The following is a 22397-nucleotide window of genomic DNA, read 5'->3' as shown; positions in this document are numbered from 1 at the left end:
AGTTCTTAAAGGAAAGAAAAAAACCCAAAAAAAAGCCCATTAATCTTAAACAGTCAAATGTGCACTTCAGTTGGAGCTCATTTTGAGCTTGTCTGTCACTCACGCGCTGGACCCTTGGTCTGCGTGAGAGCACATACCATCTTCCCAATGTTGCTCGAAGTCCATCTGGAACAATATTCTCCCATGAGAATATTGGTCCTTCCCCTCTGAAGCCTGTGCTTCCCCTCCTTAACCAACAGGGACGGCATCCTCAGCCATCTTCCCTCCTGTCTTCTCCCAGCTGCCACCAGTAAAGACCTCGACCCACACCCGTGTCCCTCACAAAAACTCGCAGCGCAGCGTCCTCCCGACCTGCACCATCCCGACTGGCTGACTCCACATTCCTAAGGTGGACAACAAAGCCTCTTTCCTCAGCTCAGACCCAAGCAGGCTGAAAGCAGAACAGACTGCTCTTGCAGAACAGCTAAAGTGAAATACTGTACCTACATCATAACAGTAAAAATCTTAGCCAGGGCGTTACACTCTCCCCCACCAACAATAGTCATGGCCTCAAGACTTCGAAATTTATCAACCCACCATTAATAACACAGTTCCAAAGGAATTTTGTGATGTCAGGACCTCCAATCCATTTGTGAGTGGTAGTGACGTATTTCATAAGGGGGATAGACACAACACACTGTTCCGCTGGTGTGCCAAAGGCCAGTCAATCTGCGGCCATTTCCTGACCCTTTGAGACCTCTTTGTCCCATCGTCAGCTCCCCCAGCTACAATCACCTCTTGTGATCCTTCCTGTCTTCTACAGAGTGCCTCTCCCTGTCTACCATATGTGTCTTCCGGCAGCTCAGGTAACCCTCCCCCCCCAAACAGTTTAAGCTGGTGCAACCAGACATTGTCACGCTCCGCTGGTGCTAACCGGCGAGACCTCTCTCAGAAAGGGGTGCCTTCGTTCGCTCCAATAGCGTGGCAAGTACTCCTGGAGAAACCAACATCAGTCTCGTCAGTAGAAAACGCATCTTCGTGTCCCAACATCTTCTCAGTTACTCTTCTTTTCCAGTCCTCGGACAATCCGGCAAATTCTGGGGTTCCTGTCACTCTAGCTACTCCTTCAAGACGTAACATGATAGGTTTAGACTGGGTGTATCACACAGTTCCCCGTTTCTGCTCATCATTCTGCTCAGGAGAAACCTGCACCTTCTCAAAAGCAGCTCTGAACACAGGGTGAATTGACAAGGTTTTCAAAAAGTTCACTCCATTTGTCTATTTGCATGCTACAGCGCTCGCCAACTATCAGCCCACCGGCCACCCCTCTGTGCAATACAACACTCACCAAATATCAGCCTAACATCCTCCCCTCCGTGAATACAACACTCACCGATTATCAGCCTAACATCCTCCCCTCCGTGAATACAGCGCTCACCAATTATCAGCCTAACATCCTCCCCTCCGTGAATACAGCGCTCACCGATTATCAGCCTAACATCCTCCCCTCCGTGAATACAGCGCTCACCAATTATCAACCTACCGTCCTCCCCTCCGTGAATACAACACTCACCAATTATCAGCCTAACATCCTCCCCTCCGTGAATACAACACTCACCAATTATCAGCCTAACATCCTCCCCTCCGTGAATACAACACTCACCAATTATCAGCCTAACATCCTCCTCTCTGTGAATACAACACTCACCAATTATCAGCCTAACATCCTCCCCTCCGTGAATACAACACTCACCAATTATCAGCCTAACATCCTCCCCTCCGTGAATACAACACTCACCAATTATCAGCCTAACATCCTCCCCTCCGTGAATACAGCGCTCACCAATTATCAACCTACCGTCCTCCCCTCCGTGAATACAGCGCTCACCAATTATCAACCTACCATCCTCCCCTCCGTGAATACAGCGCTCACCAATTATCAACCTACCGTCCTCCCCTCCGTGAATACAGCGCTCACCAATTATCAACCTAACATCCTCCCCTCTGTGAATACAGCACTCGCCAATTATCAACCTAACATCCTCCCCTCCGTGAATACAGCGCTCACCAATTATCAGCCTAACATCCTCCCCTCCGTGCAATACAACACTCACCAATTATCAATGGCCTCCCTGTTCACCGACGATCAATGATATCTCGCGGCCGGGTTCCACAGAACTCCCGTTGATACACACTGCTGCAGACTCCAGAGGTGACCTGTTGGACAACATGTGTAAACTCAACAATGAATGTGGAATGTAAACCAGGAACATAATTCCAACGAAGCGCAGACTGTAATGAATCGGAGACACAGTATACAATAAATGCAATCTCTATCTAAGCTTAAACAGGAGGAAGTCTGCAGATGCTGGAAATCCGAAATGCTGGAGGAACTCAGCAGGTCAGGCAGCATCTACTGAAAGCAATAAACAGTCAACGTTTCAGGCTGAGACCCTTCTTCAGGATCTAAGCATATTCGTTAGCAGAATATTAATTATAACTCTCTATAAATGAAAACAGTATACGCTTTGAAAAATGTTATACACAAAGCTTAAAGTAAATCTATTATCAAAGTACATATATGTCACTATACAGTATACTGTCCTGAGATTCATTTTCTTGCAAAGAAACGCAATGGAATCAATAAATGTTGAACACACATTATTACAGTGTGGCACGTATAAGGTTGAAAGAAATCAAATGCAGGCTTCATTACAATCGTTGGGTTTCGATTGATTTCATTTTAAAACTGTGTTAGGTTTTGGAAGTAACTTTAATTAAATTCACAGCATTGCCTTTCATTACTTACAATCTGCAGGGCTTTTGGGGGTAACTTAGCTTTCATTTGAAAGAGAAGCAGGAAGGACATTCTTTCCCAACTCCCTACACCACACTCCAGTCCAGTTGGTGGCGATAATGCACCTTCAAGTTGGACTGCTAACAGCCATAAAAAAAACAAAGTGCAAAAGAAGCCAAACTGCAAATACACAAAAAAAAATGACATGGTAGTGTAGTGGTTAACACAACTACAGTGGCATGGGTTCAATTCACTGCCTGTAATGTGTTAGTATGTTCTCCCCGCCACCACGTGGGTTTCCTCTGGGTGCTCTGGCTTCCTCCTACAATCCAAAGACTTTTTGGTTGGGAGGTTAATTGGCCATTGTAAACTGTCCCGTGATTAGCCTAGGATTCAATCAGGAGGATAACTGGGCAGCATGTCTCAAAGGGCCTATTCCATGCTGGGATGGCAGGACTTTCATATGATGAAAGACTGGATCGACCAGGCTTATACTCGTTGGAATTTAGAAGATTGAGGGGGGATCTTATTGAAACATATAAAATCCTAAAGGGATTGGACAGGCTAGATGCAGGAAGATTGTTCCCGATGTTGGGGAAGTCCAGAATGAGGGGTCACAGTTTGAGGATAAAGGGGAAGCCTTTTAGGACTGAGATTAGGAAAAAACTTCTTCACACAGAGAGTGGTGAATCTGTGGAATTCTCTGCCACAGGAAACAGTTGAGGTCAGTTCATTGGCTATATTTAAGAGGGAGTTAGATATGGCCCTTGTGGCTAAGGGGATCGGGGGTATGGGGGGAAGGCTGGTACAGGGTTCTGAGTTGGATGATCAGCCATGATCATACTAAATGGTGGTGCAGGCTCAAAGGGCCGAATGACCTGCTCCTGCACCTATTTTCTATGTTTCTATACTGTATCTCGATAAATAAATAAACACACAATAAATAAACAAGTAGGTGGACAAATAAATAAATAAATGATACTGGGATCATGCGTATCAGAGACCTTGACAGTGAATGCTTTCTTGTATCCGATGAGGAAGTGATCTGTCTGCTGGGAAATATGTTTACATTGAGTACCCCACAGTGAGTCACAGTCTGAGACAGGGTCACGCCAGTATCACCATCAACAGATTACGTCCAGGGCTGCTTGTTTCCTAAAAAAGCCTAACTCTCTTCACACCCACGGCTATGTGGCTCAGCACAACTTCAAAACTGCCTACAAATTCACCAACACCACCAGCTTTGATTGTGCGTCGGCAGTGGGGAGAGTCAGAAGCTTCAAATGCTGAGAAACCGAGGGAAGTTCAGCATATCACCGAATACTCAAACTGACCTTGAGAGATGCACTGTAGAAAGTATCATGACTGGTCTCGTCGTGGCTTGCTATGGCAATTCCAATGCACAGGAAAGCAAGAAGCTGCAGAGAGTCATTGACTACAGCCCAGGTCATCTGACATCTTCATCGAAAGTATCAACTTGAGGGGCTTCACGGTGGCATAGAGGTCAGCATAATGTTTTACTGAACCAACAAAAGATCAGGTTCAATTCCCACTGCTGTCTGCAAGGAGTCTGTACGTCTCTCTTCATTCTTTTGTATTTAAGAAAATATATGGCAAGATCCTGTTATTTAGTCCTTCTGCCCTGACAACATCCTGGTGTACTGGTATAGAATTCCTTCCAAAGCTAATATCTTCTGATGTTCACAGAAAGCTAGAAAGCACTGAAAAGGCAGTCCAAATGGAACCATAAGTAACCACTCATTCTCTTTGTATTCCAGAACATTGGAGCCATGGGCATTTCAATTATTTTTTTGTCATTCTTGCTAGTTGTCACCAAATTCCCAGCATTCACCAGAAAATGCTGGAGAGCTGGGATTAGGTAACCAAGCACACTTTCTACTCAGGCCTGTAATGCGAATTTGCAAGTTAACTATCACCCGTTTGAATTAAAATAAATTTGCAACTTTGGAGTTCAAAGTCATTTGAAACTTCCAGGCTGAAGAATCACTTGGGATAGGGATGTTGACAGAAATGACAATAAATGCATTGAATATAATGAAAGCAGCACTGATTGCGTTTGCTGGTCATAGAATATAGAACACAGAACACCAGCACGCGGTCTTGTACCGACTTTTTAACCTACTCTAATATCAATCTCATCCTTCCTTCCAGGGGTTCCCAAACTTTTTTTGTGCCAGGCATCAATACCAGTAAGCAAGGGGTCTGTGGATCCCAGACTGGGATTCCCTGTTTCCATCCTACATATCCCTCCATTTTCCTCTCGTTCATGTGCCTAAGATTTTATTAAATGCCCCTAATGTGTCTGCCTTTACCACTACCCTGGCAGCACATTCCATGCACCCGCCAGTCACTCTGTAAAAAACTTACCTCTTGCATCCACCTATAATTTCCTCCAATCATCGTAAAAAACGCCCCCTGTATTAGCCATTCATATCACATGCACAATCCTACACACTGAGTGCTGAGACAAAATACACAACCTGACTCAGCAAGGTCTGTTCAAAGATAAACTTCTGTGAACCATGATCCTCATTTCAAAGCTCAATATTTAAAGATTATTTCAATGGTTCAATTTAATTTCAGAGAATCTATACAAAATACAACCTGAGATTCTTACTCTATGCAGACATCTACAAAACAGGAATAAACCCAATGAATGAATGACGGAAAATGTTAGAACTCCAAAAACGTAGTGCTCCTGATAAATAACCCTGATGGATGGTAGGGAGACCCCTATGATCCTCTCAGCTGTTTTCAGTCCTTTGTGGAAACTTCTGGTCCGATGCTCTTCTGCTCCCATACCAGATGGAGATGCAGCTTGTCAGGATGCTGTCAGTGGAGCTCCTATAAAATGCAGTTAAGATGGGGGTAGGGAGCCAGCTAACCTGAATCTTCCTAGGAAGTGGAGACGCTGCTGTGTCTTCTTGTTCAGGGAGGTGATGCTGGAAACCTGAAATAGAGACAGTAAATATCAGGTCAGGCAGCATCTATGTGTAAGGGGGTTTCGTCTTTTATGTTACTGTGGAGGCTAATTAAAATGACTTCTTTGTTATGTTATAATCGGGAATGCTTCTTTGTTATGTTGAACGCTGAGAAAGCTTTGCGCTAGCAGCTTGTTGTGGGTTTAGGGGGTGATAAGAGGACGTTATGAACCAATTGGTATAGTTGTTATAACTTGGTGTATCTGGAAGATTTGTATGCACGGGGTTTTGAGGGAGAAGGCGGGAGAGCGAGACGGAGGATGGACCAGGCGCTGTGATGTCCACTAACGGGGTCAGACCCTAAGGAGGACGTTCGGTGAGGAGACGGAGATGGACTCATGTGGAGCGTCTGGTCGACCACCATTGTTGGTCCCAGGCAGCCGGTCGAGGTGGTCCGAGGGGTCGCAGGGTGAAGAAAAAGGTTCTAGAGCTCCAACTGTTTTGTGCACGAAGAGATTGAAGTTTGATAAGTGTGGTTCCTTTTATTTTGCTTTTATATTTTACTCTCTATTAAGTATATAGTTCCAGTAATATCTATAAACTGTAAATCATCTATTCATATCTGGTGTTTTGTCTGTCATTTGGGCGGGGTGGGATACATCACACAGCATCCACACAAACTAATTACCCAGTTTGGCGGGGCCGAGGGCTGTTTCCCTAGACGACAGCAAGCCGAGCGACCCTGAGAGTGGCCGGGGGGGGCTACATACGGAAGGAGAAATGTTAACAATTCAGACCGGAGACCATTTGACAGAACTGTTGTAATGAAGGATCTTCAGAGTGTTTCCAAAACTTTCTACTTTAATTCAGAGTACTGAGCTGTGTCTTGTGGAGTCTTTGCTTTAGTTTTTTTTTTAGGTTGGGAATACTGTAAATATAGTGTTTGATCCATTAGCCGAAGGGAAGTGTGGTCTTTATTCTGGCTGATTATAACTTTGAATAAACGCTAAGCTGCCTAGTTTACTGAGTATAACAGCTTCCCCAGCTCATAGATTCCTGCTTCCCTCGCTTGTGGATGAAAGCGGATGAATCTTCATTTGACCCAGTCGAGAAACTTCAACATTGTGATAGAACATCGTTCAGGCCAAAGAGTGGCTCAAGAACCCCTCCACACTGAAAAATAGAAATGCACAGGAACTCACTCTTCCTGCTCTTGTGCAACAGTCTGGAGGTTGAAGGTCAAAGTCAGCCAAGATCCAAAAATCAGCATGCCTAGAGCTCAAAGGCCTGACGACTGTAAGTCCAGGCCAAGTACCAGACGTTGAAGGTTTGTGTGTGAGAGTGGGTGGATTGAGAGTGAGAAAAGAGATTGTTTTGTTGTTTCCCTTGTGTTGTTCTTGTTGCTTGTCTGCTGTTGTGGAACATGGTGGTCATACCACATTGGCAATGGAATGTGTGCTAACATTTGCAGACTGCTTCCTGCACATCCTTGGTCTGTGTTGGTTGTTAACGGAAATCTCACTACCTGTTACATGTGAGAAACAAATGGACCAGAATCTTGATCTAACAGTTATGAACACTCTCTCTCTGGAGGAGCCTTAAGCAGTCAGAGCCAAGAGGAATTATTGAGTTTCTTTCAGTATGAGGCAGCCTCTCACTGGGTCTGTATAAAATAACACTTCACTAGGTAAACCAAATTTTACCTGAACTTGGACTTCAATGAAACAAAGGCACCAGACATGCTCTGAAATCCCTGTCGACAGATGAATCAGTATGTTGCTTAGTTTGGTCTTCATACTTATCAGAGAACGGATGGCGTGAGGTATCGTTGAGAAGGGCTGCTCAATTTGTTTCCGTTTTACTTTTCTTAGAAAAACCACAAAACTGTGTCAGGGTTTCCAGTAAAAGTGATGAATGTGGTGATGAGATTACAGAGGTCTGCAGCTCCAGCAGAAACACCGTTATCCACCCCACCCCCAACATTCTCCTATTTAGGGCAGCATCATGGAAGCTGACATACCTTATTTGTTCACATTTCCTGAGCAATATAAATGTCAAGGCAGGGATAAAACACAACTTGTGTGAAAGATGTGGAAGTATATTTGTATATTTTCAAATTAATGAAGATCCATTGTAAGTTGATATCTTATTCACAATGCACACACACCTCCAAGAGGAACACACCCTTGTTGTGGTCCTTGTCTGTGCCTCAATAATGCAGTGAGCCATGTTGATGGGAGTCAGGGCTTCATGATTTGGCTCTTGGTAGGTCACCCATGCCAAGCAGGTCAAAGGGCAGAGCCAGACGAAGAGTTGTTCACTGGTTCTCCAGGTTCAGGGCTTCAGATCAGGGCTAGCAACCCTAACTTGTGAAACAAAACTGTTTCAGAAACAGCAATAAAGAATCCTTCTACATCTAAGTCCAGCGGTATTCCTGAGTCTCCACCCGGGACTTGCATGACCGACAGTAGAGAAAACAGAGGAAGCTACTGACATGATGAAGGAAACCCTCAACACCACCTGAGCTGGAGGACCTTCATTGCTGCCCTAAACACCAGAAGTGTAATGGGTGGTAAGTAAGTCACAATTCACATAAAGTGACATGGCTGCCACTACAATAAATCCTGAGAGCTGAGTTGTTTTCACAAAGTTCTCTTTTACCCATATTTTCTTATCTTCTATTTTCGTGCACTGGAAATAGAACACTAACAGTACTGACTTGTAACTCATCCCAGGGTTTTTCTACCTGTGCCCCTGGAGCCTTCCTGCCTGCATTACTCATCGGGCAGAGAAGTTCCTCACTGCTACAGAGTGTCTGGGTGAGAACTCTGCAGGAGAGGGCTTGAGGCTGTGAACTGATTCAGGGCTAGTGTGTGGAGCGGACTGTAGACAGATGAGTTGTGTGATCACTCGAGCCGAGTAAGATGTTCTCCTTGCTGGTTCCTCAGGTGGCTGTGGTGGCCAGTCTGGGATCCACATGTTCTGGTGCAGTGTAGACACGAGCACATGGTGGCTGTGGTTGCTGGTTGGGTCTCTTGGTCGCTCAGTTTCTCCTTTTACAGTGGCCGCTTGTTTTCTGCAACACAGCAGAAATCGCTCTCATGTGGCGCAGCTCCCTCCTGAACAGATTTCCCCCAAGTGTCTCTACTGAGTGCAATGGCTTCCCAGATCTTAGATGTAATGTTGAATTCCTTCCAGCTGATGTCGATGTGACCTTTGAAGTGTTTTCTTTACACACCAAAGGCTCGTTGATCTTTCTTCAACTGGAAGTAAAGGATCTGTTTGGGGAAACGTGAGTTAGAGAATACTGCCAAGGTAAGGAACGTGGTCCACAGGTTCAAGGGTGATATCGTCAACTTTTATAAAAGGCTGAATAAGTGGCTGGTTGGGCGATATAGAACCCATGTCTCTTTTTTATATTCTAAACAGGACCCTGATCCCTATATGCCTTGGGAACGGCATTCAGGACACGTTGGAAAACTTCGTCAGGGTGTGTGTGATACTGTTGACATCCGCATACTGAAGCTCCATGATAGTGGTGGTGCTGACCTGGTTCTTGGTCTGGATCCAGATGAGGTTGAAAAGCCTGTTATCCATTCTATACACGATTGGGATTCCCTGGGGCAGGTCTTGTCCAATGAGATGAAGGGAGGCAGCAATAAAGATAGCAAATAGGTTGGTTGAATGATGCAGATCTGTTTGACTCCTGTCTTCACAGTGAAGAGTTCTGATTCAGTGTCATCATTGCTGAGTAATAGGGCTGTCATGAAGCTGTAGCCTCAGTGTTTCCAAGTACTTGTCAGGACAACCATGTTTTGACAGTATACACTAGAGAACTTGGCAGTCTACTGTATCAAATGCCTTTGTCATATCTATGAAAGCCAAGTAACAGGGTTGCCTTTGTTCATGGCATTTTTCCTATAATTGGTGTGCTGTGAAGATCGTGTCTGCAGTACCTTAAGGAGGGCAGAAACCACACTGTGATTCAAGGGGTACTTCTTCAGATAGTGGAAGGAGTTGGTTGACAGGAATACGTGCGAACACTTTCCCTGTTGTTGACGGGAGGAGCTGCTTCCGTATTTCCACAATCTGCCTCATCTCCCTTCTTGAATATGGTCTCTATTGGAGCATCCCTGCACTCTGAGGGCAGTTGTTCTTTTTCCCAGACCTTCAGGGGAAAGGCATGGAAGTGGGGCAGGAGTGTGGTTCATCTTCCTTGAGGATCTTCGCTGGGACCCCAGCTGGACCCATGGCTTTGTTGCTTTTCAGGCTCCTGGTGACATGACGGATGGACCTTGTTCATACTGGGTGGTCTCCCATGTCTTCTCTCACAGGTCTCTGAAGGATTTTGTTACCAACCTCTGGTATCGCAGTTCTGTCACAGATAAGGAATTCTTGAAAGTACTCTCTCTATCAAATATTCATACCTTTCCAACCCTTCATAAAGTTTCTTTTCCTAACTTTGAGCATAGGGAGTTTACTCCAAAGTAACTTGGGCCATAGACTGCTTTGATGGTGCTGAAGAAGCTTTTCGTGTCTGGATTTCCAAGACTTTACTCCCTCACCTTGTGCTCCTCTTTTGTCCTTGTTGCCAATGACTTTCTACCAGGCACAAAAGGCTTTCCTTCTTTATCTCCATGTCATTATCACCAAACCAATCCTGACGTTGTCTGGCCTGGTGTCCAAGGATGTTTTTGCAGGTGTTGAGAATGGTGGATTTAAGCAGATCCCAGTGTTCTTTGATATCCTCTGTATATTCCTGTTTGAGGTTTTCCCCAAACGAGGCCTGAGGGTTCTGCTGGTTTGCAGTGTCAGGCAGGCTCTTGAGTTTTATTCTTGGCCTGGTCTGCTTCTTATGAACCCTCTTTTTCATGAGTCTGACAGGCATGGTGGAGTGGGAGAAGTGGGGATATACATATGCTCCTGTATGCATCAACAGTACTAAGGTGACAGGCTCGCGAGCTTCAGGTTCCCAGCTGTGAACATCACCAACAGCCTGTCCTCATCCAACCATGCCAGGAAAGATCACCAATGCCCCTACTTCCTCAGGAGGTGGAAGGAGTTTGGCATGGCCTACACCAATTTTTATTGTTGCTCCATTGAAATCGTCCTATCTGGAGGCATTACAGCTTGGCAACAGCTCAGCGCATGATCAAAAGAAAGAGCAGAGAGTTGCAAACACCACTCATCACATCAGCGATCTCAGCCACCCCTCCATGGACCCTGTCCGAATGTCTCACTGCCTCAGTAAGGCAGTCAACCTGATCAAAGATCACACACACCCCAGACATTATCACTTTGTCCTCCTCCCATCGGGCAGAAAATAGAAAAGCCAGAAAGCATGTACCACCAAGGTGAAGACTAGATTCCATCCCACTTTTATAAGATTATTGAATGGTTTTCTAGTAGAATAAGATGGACTCTTAACCTCACAGTCTACCTTGTTATGACCTTGAACTTTAATGCCTACCTGCACTGCCCTGCCTCTGTAACTGTGACACTTTATTCTACACTCTATTATTGTTTTACCTCAATGTACTATTGTATTGGATTGATCTGCATGAACAGTACTCTAGATACATTTTTAACTGTGCCTTGGTACATGTGACAACAATGAACCTATTAACCAATTCACTTGGAACATCATCTAATCAGACATACCCGTCTGGTTTTTAAGGACATATCTCATAAATTTGAAGGGGGGAACAAATGGATGTGGTGAATTCTGATTTTTAATAACTTTCTACACTGACAATATGCTATAGTTTTAATATAATCATTTAGCTGCCTCATTGTTACCCTTTCTGGCTCTGGCAGTGCCTGGCTAAAGTATATTTCTAAGACCCAAGTACTGGCATCAGGAGATATAGAACTAGCCATTATTATTGGTTTCTGAATCTGTTTAGTAGCTGTTTGGAGTTTCTGTGATCTATTATTTATAACTTATTCCAAGAAAGAGGATAACCTTTTTTTTGTTTCCAGCTATGGATCTAGATTCTCAAAGTACAACGTACATTCTCCAGGATTGCGGTGACATGAACAAATTTGGCACCTGGATAGCTATTCAATTGTACTTCCTTATTAGGGCACTTTTAATCCTGCGGACATTAGGGTCAGTGATAATTAGTGCAGGTTTAAAGGGCCTTAATTTTTAAGTTACATCAGAATTAGGGTGCCTAATTATTTGGCCCTCACTGTGCCTGTTGCTTCACTACTGCATATGGATTTAAACTACCAGCAAAGAATCTCAATAATATACTTTAATCGGCTCACAGAAGTACTACTTCTACCAACTGTATTGCGCTGGGTTTCAAAGATATCGATGCCACCATTGCTTCTGAGAAACACACTTCCCACTGAGAGAGAATTCAGCTCCTCCTCCTCTTGACATATGTAGAGGAACAGAATCAACGGTTCTCGGTGGCATCCTTTCAAGGGGGCTTCTCAATAAAAGAACAAACTAGTTCCCCTCCATCATCACCCTCCTCCATCTGTTCATGAACTGTTCATCACCCTCAACACTTTCTCCTTCAGCTCCTCCCGCTTTCTTCAGAGTCAAGGGATTGCCATGGGCATCCACATGGGCGCCAGCTGGGCCTATTGTTTCTTTGGCTGCGTTGAACAGTCCATGTTCCAAGTCTTCCCCAGTAATTCTCAGCAAATATTCCATGCTACATTGATGACTGCATTGGTGCTGTTTCATGCACCCATGCTGAGCTCGTCAATATTATCAGCTTTGCCTCCACATCCATCCACACCTCCTTCCCCTTTCTCAATCTCTACATCTCTATCTTTGGAGACAAACTGTTGACCAACGTCTTTTATAAACCTACCAATTTGCACAACTCTCTTGACTATACCTCCTCCCAACTGGCCTCAGGTAAAAATACAGTTCCTTTTCTCAGTTCCTTCATCTATGTGCTACCTGTTCCTTTCCAGGACATTCATGATGTTCACCTTCTTCAAAGAACATGGTTTCCCTTCCTTTTCCATTGATACTTCACTGGCACGTACGTCCTCCATTTTCCAAATTTCCACAATCACCCTATCCACCCGCCATGTTAACAGTCATAGAGTTCCACTTGTCCTTACCAACCACCTCACCAGCACAAGCTGAACAAAAGACTGTGTCATACAAAGAATTAATCCATTTTACAATCAACATACTAGATTAAACTCTGCTGTCCTTCCAGTCTTAAGCATGAATAATACTGGTCACTAATCAGCTATCTGAAGAAGAGGCTTCAAGAATATTCAGGCCCAGTGTGTGAGTGGTAAAGACCAAGTCGAAATATGCGCTACCAGGTTTCGTCCAAAGTGCCAAATGGATTTCACCTTCCTCCTCAGACCCAGATTTACCAAATTTGATTCAGTCCTTTTTCTATAAAATGGCCAAGAAGACTGGATGTAGCAAAGATTATGGGACAGTTAACATATTGATTGTTGTGTTGAGTGTTTCATTTCTGGACTAGCTGTGCCTCCAGTCAAACTGTTCTAGTACAGTTACAACTCTGTCCTGTCAGCAAAGACTCCAACAAATCCAATCCAGCAAATTACGGTCTAAAGTGTAAAAATCACCAAGAATTACTTGGAACCAACGTCAATAAGACCAAGATTGTGGACTTCAGAAAGGGTCAGATGAGGGAACACAAGCCAGTCCTCATAGAAGGAACCTAAGTGGAGAGAGTGAGCAATTTCAACTTCCTGGGACTCGATATCCCTGAGGATCTATCCTGCGCCCAACATATCGATGTGGCGACAAAGAAGACATGGCAGCTGCTATATTTCATTTGGAGTTTACGGAGATTTGGTATTTCACCAAATACACTCTAAAATTTCTATAGATATACCATGGAGAGCATTCTCACTGGCTGCATTGTCGTCTGGTATGGGGGTTGGGGGAGCGCTTGGCTCCTGCAGAGGATCAATTTGTTGTTAAATTAGTCAGCTCCATCATGAGCACTAGCCTCCGTAGTATTCAGCACACCCTCTAGGAGCAATGATTCAAAAAAGTAGCGTCCATCATTAAAGACCCCATCACCCAGGTCAGGCCTTGTTCTCATTGCTGTCATAAGGAAAGAGTCACAGAAACCTGAAGTCATACACTCAGCAATTCAGGAACAGCTTCTTCTCCCCTCTCATCTGATTTCTGAATGAACATTGAACCCATAAACACTACCTCACTGCTCTTTCTTCCTACTTTTGAACTACTTAATGAATCTATTTAATATACATATACTTATGTAATGTACAGTTTTTTCCCTATTATTATATTTTACATTGTACCGCTGCTGCAAAGTCAACAAATTTCATGACAAATGCCGAGTGATATTAAACCTGAGTAACACGTACAAAATGCTGGAGGAACTCAGCAGGCCAGGCAGTATCAATGGAAAAGAGTAAACGGTCGATATTTTGGAGAGAGACCCTTCAACAGGAATGGAAAGAAGAGATGAGAAGTCAGAATAAGAAGGTGGGGGGAGGGGAGGAAGAAGCACCAGGTAAAAGGTGAAACCGGGAGACGGAGAGGTGAAGTAAGTAGCTGGGAAGTCGATTGGTGAAAAAGATAAAGCACTGTAGGACAGGGGATCTGTTCATACTGATTTCTCCAACTTCCAGTAATTGACACCTGTCCCGCAATCATCATTTCCCATATGAATTTCCCTCTCTCAAGTTATCTACATACCTGCCCAACATTTCCCTCTGGTGCTCTTCTGAATTCCTTTTCTTCCATTGTCTTCTACCCTCTCCTATCAGATTCCCCTTTCTCCAGCCCTTTATCATTTTCACCGAACCCACCCAAACACCCCCCCCCACAATGCAAGCAATAGCAAAAGCCCCAAAAAGAGACCTCGATCGATCTAGAGTCCTTCAAAATCTACAGTTCATAACCCAGCACCGATATTTAAGATAGACTATCTCTCTTCCTCTCTCTTCATCAAGGGAAAGAAAAGTTGCAAGGAGGGCTGACTCCAGCAACTCACTATTCTGCTGTTACAATTATCTGTGTCACTTCTTCAGCCCAACGACCCGAGAGTGAGAGCGAGATTGCGAGAGACCTTCCTCCGAAAACATTGCGCACTGCCCTCTGTCTCAATGCTTCAGTTTCACATGATGCATCTGTTGGCGAAATCGGTGAGCAAACAGGCCATCCACAAGCCTGCTCTTCCGGGCACCTGTCTTCCAAGCTGCTCCTGGAGATAGCCCAGTGTCAGGATGCATATGGCAGGGGCCGTACCTTGAACTGTAGAACACAGGCTCCAACAAACCTGCAACTACCTTGAAAAGGAAAGAAAGACATAAGACAAGAAGAATAAACTGATGAATATATTGTGACTATCACAAGAAATTGAAATAAATTGGCATTAAAGGGAAAACAGTTGAATGATTGGACTCAAATATCTTGCAAAGTTTGTTTAGAGACACTTGTTAGAGATCAGTCATCCCAAACCCAGATATCACTGATACCATTGGTCAGGCTATTGTCCTGGACATAACCATCTTCAGTTGCTTCATCGATGGCTTCTTTCTATCATAAGGTCAGAAGTGGGGATATTTGCTCATGATTTTAATTTGTTCAATTCTTCAGGAAAGGAAGCGGTCTGTGCCTGCACGCAGCAAGACCTAGACCACATTTTGGCATGACCTGATAAGTGGCAAGTTATACTTTGCCACAAGAGTGTCATGCAATTCCATTTTCAACCAAAGAGAATTGTTACAAGAATCTATCTCTTAGTAATAATGATCAGAGAGGCAGAGAGAGAATCTGAAAGTACCTTTATTGTTTCAATGGAAAAACATGGGAATTTACACAATTATTTACCTGTGTGCACACCTACTAAGTTTCCCTGACACTCCAAGAACAATCAGAGAAGAGAAGAGGTAATACCAAGAAAGGGAGTCCATGCTAACCACGTGTTCGCCATGGTCCTGTTCTGATATCCATGTGTCCATTTATTGCCCTTCTTCCATTAGTGATAACTGGGGTAATTTACTGCTCTTTGTTCTAAATCAGTTATGAAACTTATAACTAGCTCAAATCACTCAGGGCAGACACAGACCACACCCTTCATAAACCTACATGTTACATTACATCAAAGAACACCTCACAAATAACTTCTTATTTGGATATGATTTCTAGTCCAGCAGGTTACCTGGAAAATCATTTTAAAGCCACACTAGAATTGCTGGGGGTGGGAACCGAACTGAAGAGATGGAGGAGGAGGCGGTTGGCTCACAAATAGAGAAATCTTGGAGACAGTGCGAGAGAGAGGATAGGCAGGTGATAGGGAAGGGATGTGCTCAGACCGATTGTTTGAGATGTGGCTATTTTAATGCAAGGAGTATTATGAACAAAACGGATGAGCTTAGAACGTGGATCAGTACTTGGAGCTATGATGTTGTGGCCATTACAGAGAATTGGATGGCTCAGGGGCAGGAATGGTTACTTCGAGTGCCAGGTCTCAGATGTTTGAGAAAGGACAGGGACGGAGGCAAAAGAGGTGGGGGCGTGGCACTGTTGATCAGACATAGTGTCACGGCTGCAGAACAGGAGGAAGTCATGGAGGGATTGTCTACAGAATCTCTGCAGTTGGAGGTTAGAAACAGGAAGGAGTCAATAACTAGTGACCACCCATTAGTAACAGGGATATCGACAAGCAGACAGGGAGACAGATTCTGGAAAGGTGTAATAATAACAGGGTTGTTGTGGTAGAAGATATTAATTTCCCAAATATCGATTGGCATGTCCCTAGAGCAAGGGGTTTAGATGGGTTGGAGTTTGTTAGGTGTGTTCAGGAAGGTTTCTTGACACAATATGTAGATAAGCCTACAAGAGGAGAAGCTGTACTTGATCTGGTATTGGGAAATGAACCTGGCCAGGTGTCAGGTCTCTCAGTAGGAGAGCATTTTGGAGATAGTGAAAGTTGGATAAGTCACCAGGACCGGACGAGATGTAACCCAGGCTACTGTGAGAGGTGAGGGAGGAGATTGCTGAGCCTCTGGCAATGAACTTTGCATCATCAATGGGGACGGGAGAGGTTCTGAAGGATTGGAGGGTTGCGGATGTCGTTCCCTTATTCAAGACAGGGAGTAGAGATAGCCCAGGAAATTATAGACCAGTGAGTCTTACTTCAGTGGTTGCTAAGTTGATGGAGAAGATCCTGAGAGGCAGGATTTATGAACATTTGGAGAGGCATAATATGATTAGGAATAGTCAGCATGGCTTTGTCAAAGGCAGGTCATGCCTTATGAGCCTGATTGAATGTTTTGAGGATGTGACTAAACACATTGCTGAAGGTAGACCTGTAGGTATAGTGTATATGGATTTCATGTATCCTACCTGTTTCCTCAACACCACCTGCCCCTCCAACAATCTTCATATCATCTGCAAACTTTTAAACAAAGCCATCTATTCCATCATCTAAATTATTTACATAAAGCATAAAAGGAAGTGGTCCCAACACCGACCCCTGTGGAACACAACTAGTCACTGGTAGCCAACCAGAAAAGGATCCTTTTATTCCCACTCGCTGCCTCCTACCAATCAGCCAATGCTCTAACCATGTTAGTAACTTTCCTATAATGCCATGTGCTTGTAACTTGGTAAGTAGCCTCATGTGTGGCACCTTGTCAAAAGCCTTCTAAAAGTCCAAATATACAACATACACTACATCCCCTTTATCTAACCTACTTGTAATCTCCTCAAAGAATTACAACAGGTTCGTCAGGCAGGATTCTCCCTGAAGGAAACCACGCTGACTTTGTACTATCTTGTCCTGTGTCACCAAGTACTCCATCACCTCATCCTTAACAATTGACTCCAACAACTTCCCAACCACTGAGATCAGGCTAACTGGTCAATAATTTCCTTCTGCTGCCTTCCTCCTTTCTTGAGTGGAGTGACATTTGCAATTTTCCAGTTCTCTGGCACCATGCCAGAGTCCAATGATTTCTGAAAGATCATTTCTAATGCCACCACAATCTCTACAGCTATCTCCTTCAGAACCCTAGGATGCAGTTCATCTGGTCCAGGTGACCTATGTACCTTAAGGTCCTTCAGCTTTTTGTCACATATTCACCATTCTGTACATTGATACTCTCCCCATCAGTCACAAACTGAACCATCTAGAAAATGCCTGAGCTATTCTGTCACCTCCCGACCCTGACTGCTACCAAGCAGATAATGGCATGAGGCCTTGGGAACACCATCAGCAGGATGATACCAAACCCCTCTGTCAAGTCACACTCCATCTGATTTAGAAATACACTCAGTAGCCACTATATTAGGTACAGGAAGTTCCAAATAAAATGGCCACTGAGTGTATGTTTGTGGTCTTCTGCTGCAGTAGCCCGTCCACTTCAAAGTTCAAGGTGCTGTGCATTCAGAGATACTCTTTTGTACATCACTGTTGTAATGCAGGGTAGTGATTGTCATCTTTCCACCAGCTTGAACCATACTGGCCATTCTCCTCCAACCTCTGTTAACACATGGTGTTTTTGCCTACAGAACTACCATCCACTTAATGTTTTTTTTTGTTTCTTGCACCATTCTCTGTAAATTCTAGAGACTGTCGTGCATGAAAATCCCAGGAGATTAGCAGTTTCTGCGATATTCAAACATTGTCTAGCACGAATAATCATTTCATGGTCAAAGTCACTTAGAACACATTTCTTCCCCGGACTGATATTTGCTCTGAACAACAACTGAACCTCTTGACCATGCCTGCATGCTTTTATGCATTGGGTTGCTGCCTCGTGATTGGCTAATTAAATATTTGCATGAAGAAAGCAAGTGTACGGGTGTGTCTAATAAAGTGGCCACAGAAGAGATATCATTGTTACTGGGTCAAAGTCCTCGAAACTTTTTCAACAGAATTCTGGGAGTATCTTCACCAGAGGGACTTCAGTGGTTCTAGAAGTTGGCTGAACACCACATTCGTAAGCACAATTAAAGCTGGCATTGCTGGTCTAGATCTAGAGAAAATTAATACAAACAGCTCCTCCACAGATCCAGAAAACCAAATGAATTTCTTTTTTGTCTTCTTGTTTATCAGATATCCATGATCCACTTGTTGTGCCGTTCATGATTAGTGCTGTCTGCACTAATTCACCTAGACTTCTTCAATATCATCTTCCAAAAACTGCAACCCCTGTACCAAGATGAAGAAGGGGAGCAGGCATATATAAACATTGCTCTCTTCAACTGTTCCTTCAAGTGATCAATCTGAAATGGATGTCAAGGGATGCCTTTATCGGAAAACTCACGGTGGCTGCTGTTGGTGACTTGTAACACTTTCTCAAGGTTAATTAGAAAAGGGTATTAAATTCTGGCCTTTCCAGCAGCACCTAGATCCCAAAAGTTAATAAAAAAAGAAAGTAAGATATTCCAACACCATCGGAACAGCCCACTTTGGTAGATTAGCACATCATTGTCTGTTGTATGAAACAGTCACCTCCCCTGCCTCTGGCATACAGAAACTCCAGTAAATATTCCAATTATTTGGCATCTTCAGGAATTTGGTGGTGGCAGATGAATAGATTTGCTGGGCTATTGGATATTACTCCTAATATCCCAACACAATTTTATTTCACCTTTTTATATATTTACTCAATAGTATAATACCTTTTCCAGTGAACTTAATAAGTTTCAGAAACGTGGGAAAATACATGAGCACTCTAGACTCTCAATGTCTCTCATCATCTCGTACACCTCTGTCAGGTCACCTCTCATCCTCCATCACTCCAAGGAGAAAAGGCCAAGTTCAATCAACCTATTCTCATAAGGCATGCTCCCCAATTCAGGCAACACCCTTGTAAATCTCCTCTGCATCCTTTCTATGGTTACCACATCCTTCCTGTCGTGAGGCGACCAGAATTGAGCACAGTGCTCCAAGTGGGGTCTGACCAGGGTCCTATATAGCTGCAACATTACTTCCCAGCTCTTAAACTCAATCCCACAATTGATGAAGGCCAATGCACCATATGCCTTCTTAACCACAGAGTCAACATCGGGTGTCATGGCCCAAACTGAACCATGGCAGGCATCCATGTAAGGCACTCCAATTAGCTGGAGTATGGCTAGCTGCTGATGTCCCTTTAAGACTCAGGTTGCCAATTATTACCAACCATATTCCTGTACTCAGAAGCCTTATGCTGAGCACTCAGTGCTGAATCATAGGGTTTCCATCTCTAGTACTACTGTTCGTGATTTCGCCCTTCAATTTCATCTGAGTCATCTTGATTATTTCAAGTCTGAGTATGAGTTAATTCTCGACCTTACTCTGTACTTGGGTTCTCCGCCATCCATCGCTCCCTTGTTACTCTTCACTGTAGTGTTCTGATTTCTGTGTTGTCAGTAAAAGTGCGAATACCAGCAATTCTAAATATCACGTCTAAAAAGAGGTAATCCTACACTCCTATGTAGACAACTTTAACAACCACCCCTCTAAGTCTGGCCCCCCAAAAACTAAAGTAGTGCATGAACTCAGCAGGTCAAGCAGCATCGGTGGAGGCAAAGTGATGGTTGGCATCTTGGGCCAAACCTTGCATTAGGGCAGAAAACAGAATGAAGTTAGTCAGTATATAGATATGAGAGGGAAAATGAAATATGCATGGTTGAAGCTAAAAGCCCACACTGACAAGAAGTCTGAAAGGGTGGCACACAGTCTTCACATCCCAAACACAGAGTGACCTCTCGTTCTCTATGATGACATTATAGTTATAACCAACTACAGGTTGAGTACCCCTTATCCGAAATTCCACAAGGTGCTGGAAAGTTTCACAGACAATGCACAGGTCTCAGTGGACCAGTTTTGAAAACTTACCTCACATATGTAATGAACAGAAGTTAATGAAAAACACTGCATAAAGTGAAAAATGAAGATCTCGACTGTGTACTGAAAGAGTGGATTCGTCAGTGTCAGTGTGAATGTATGCCATTTAACAGGATGCTGATCATGAAACAAGCAAGATTCCATAGAAACCATAGAAACTACAGCACAGAAACAGGCCTTTTGGCCCTTCTTGGCTGTGCCAAACCATTTTCTGCCTAGTCCCACTGACCTGCACACAGACCATATCCCTCCATACACCTCCCATCCATGTATCTGTCCAATTTATTCTTAAATGTTAAAAAAGAACCCACATTTACCACCTCGTCTGGCAGCTCATTCCATACTCCCACCACTCTCTGTGTGAAGAAGCCCCCCCTAATGTTCCCTTTAAACTTTTCCCCCTTCACCCTTAACCCATGTCCTCTGGTTTTTTTCTCCCCTTGCCTCAGTGGAAAAAGCCTGCTTGCATTCACTCTATCTATACCCATCATAATTTTATATACTTCTATCAAATCTCCCCTCATTCTTTTATGCTCAAGGGAATAAAGTCCTAACCTATTCAACCTTTCTCTGTAACTGAGTTTCTTAAGTCCTGGCAACATCCTTGTAAACCTTCTCTGCACTCTTTCAACCTTATTTATATCCTTCCTGTAACTTGGTGACTAAAACTGAACACAATACTCCAGATTCGGCCTCACCAATGCCTTATACAACCTCATCATAACATTCCAGCTCTTATACTCAATACTTTGATTAATAAAGGCCAATGTACCAAAAGCTGTCTTTACGACCCTATCTACCTGTGATGACACTTTTAGGGAATTTTGTATCTGTATTCCCAGATCCCTCTGTTCCACTGCACTCCTCAGTGCCTTACTATTAACCCTGTATGTTCTATGTTGGTTTGTCCTTCCAACATGCAATACCTCACACTTGTCAGTATTAAACTCCATCTGCCATTTTTCAGCCCATTTTTCCAGCTGGTCCAAGTCCCTCTGCAGGCTCTGAAAACCTTCCTCACTGTCAACTACACCTCCAATCTTTGTATCATCAGCAAACTTGCTGATCCAATTTACCACATTATCATCCAGATCATTGATATAGATGACAAATAACAATGGACCCAGCATTGATCCCTGTGGCACACCACTAGTCACAGGATGAACAGCAAATTGAAGGCAATTGTAAATATTCAGCAGGGTATTTGCAGAAATTTAAGAAAAGGTGTAGCATTAAATTTTTTAAGATTAGACTGCAACTAGTGGGGCACTGTCTACACCACCCCGAGCTCCCTGCCAGCCTAGTCATCATATGGGAACCCAAGCATGGGAGGATGAACCCTGGGTGCCCTCCCAAGACTATGGTCAACATGCTCCTAGAAGACAGTGGCGCGGCTAATGTAGATCAACTGAATGTACTGATGAGGGAGAGGGAGAAGTGGAGAGTCTGTCATCGTGCCTGACGCTGGTCCCCTAGGCCTGAGTCGACTTAGTAGTAGTAGTCGTGATGATAAAGGTCTGTTGATCATGAAGCAGCAGAGAAATTCATTGATGAGTTTGCCAAGATTATCCTAATGAAAATCTAACTCACTGAATGGCTACATCAGTAATTCAGAGTTGGAAATGATAGTTTTTCCAAGCTATTTGATTGCATTATTCCAAATTCCTGAAAAATCCAAAATCCGAAACACTTCTGGCCACAAACATTTCAGATTTCCCTCCATCTGTATTACCTTAACCCAGGGGTGGCCAACCTTTCACATTCCATGCGGCAATTTTTTCACACACGGGTTCAGATGCGTTTTTTTCACACACGAGTTCTATACTAACATATTTTTACAAGAAT

Source organism: Mobula birostris, chromosome 32 (genome assembly GCF_030028105.1).
Source record: "Mobula birostris isolate sMobBir1 chromosome 32, sMobBir1.hap1, whole genome shotgun sequence".
NCBI classification, from domain to species: Eukaryota; Metazoa; Chordata; class Chondrichthyes; order Myliobatiformes; family Myliobatidae; genus Mobula; species Mobula birostris.
This window is presented reverse-complemented; position numbering follows the sequence as displayed.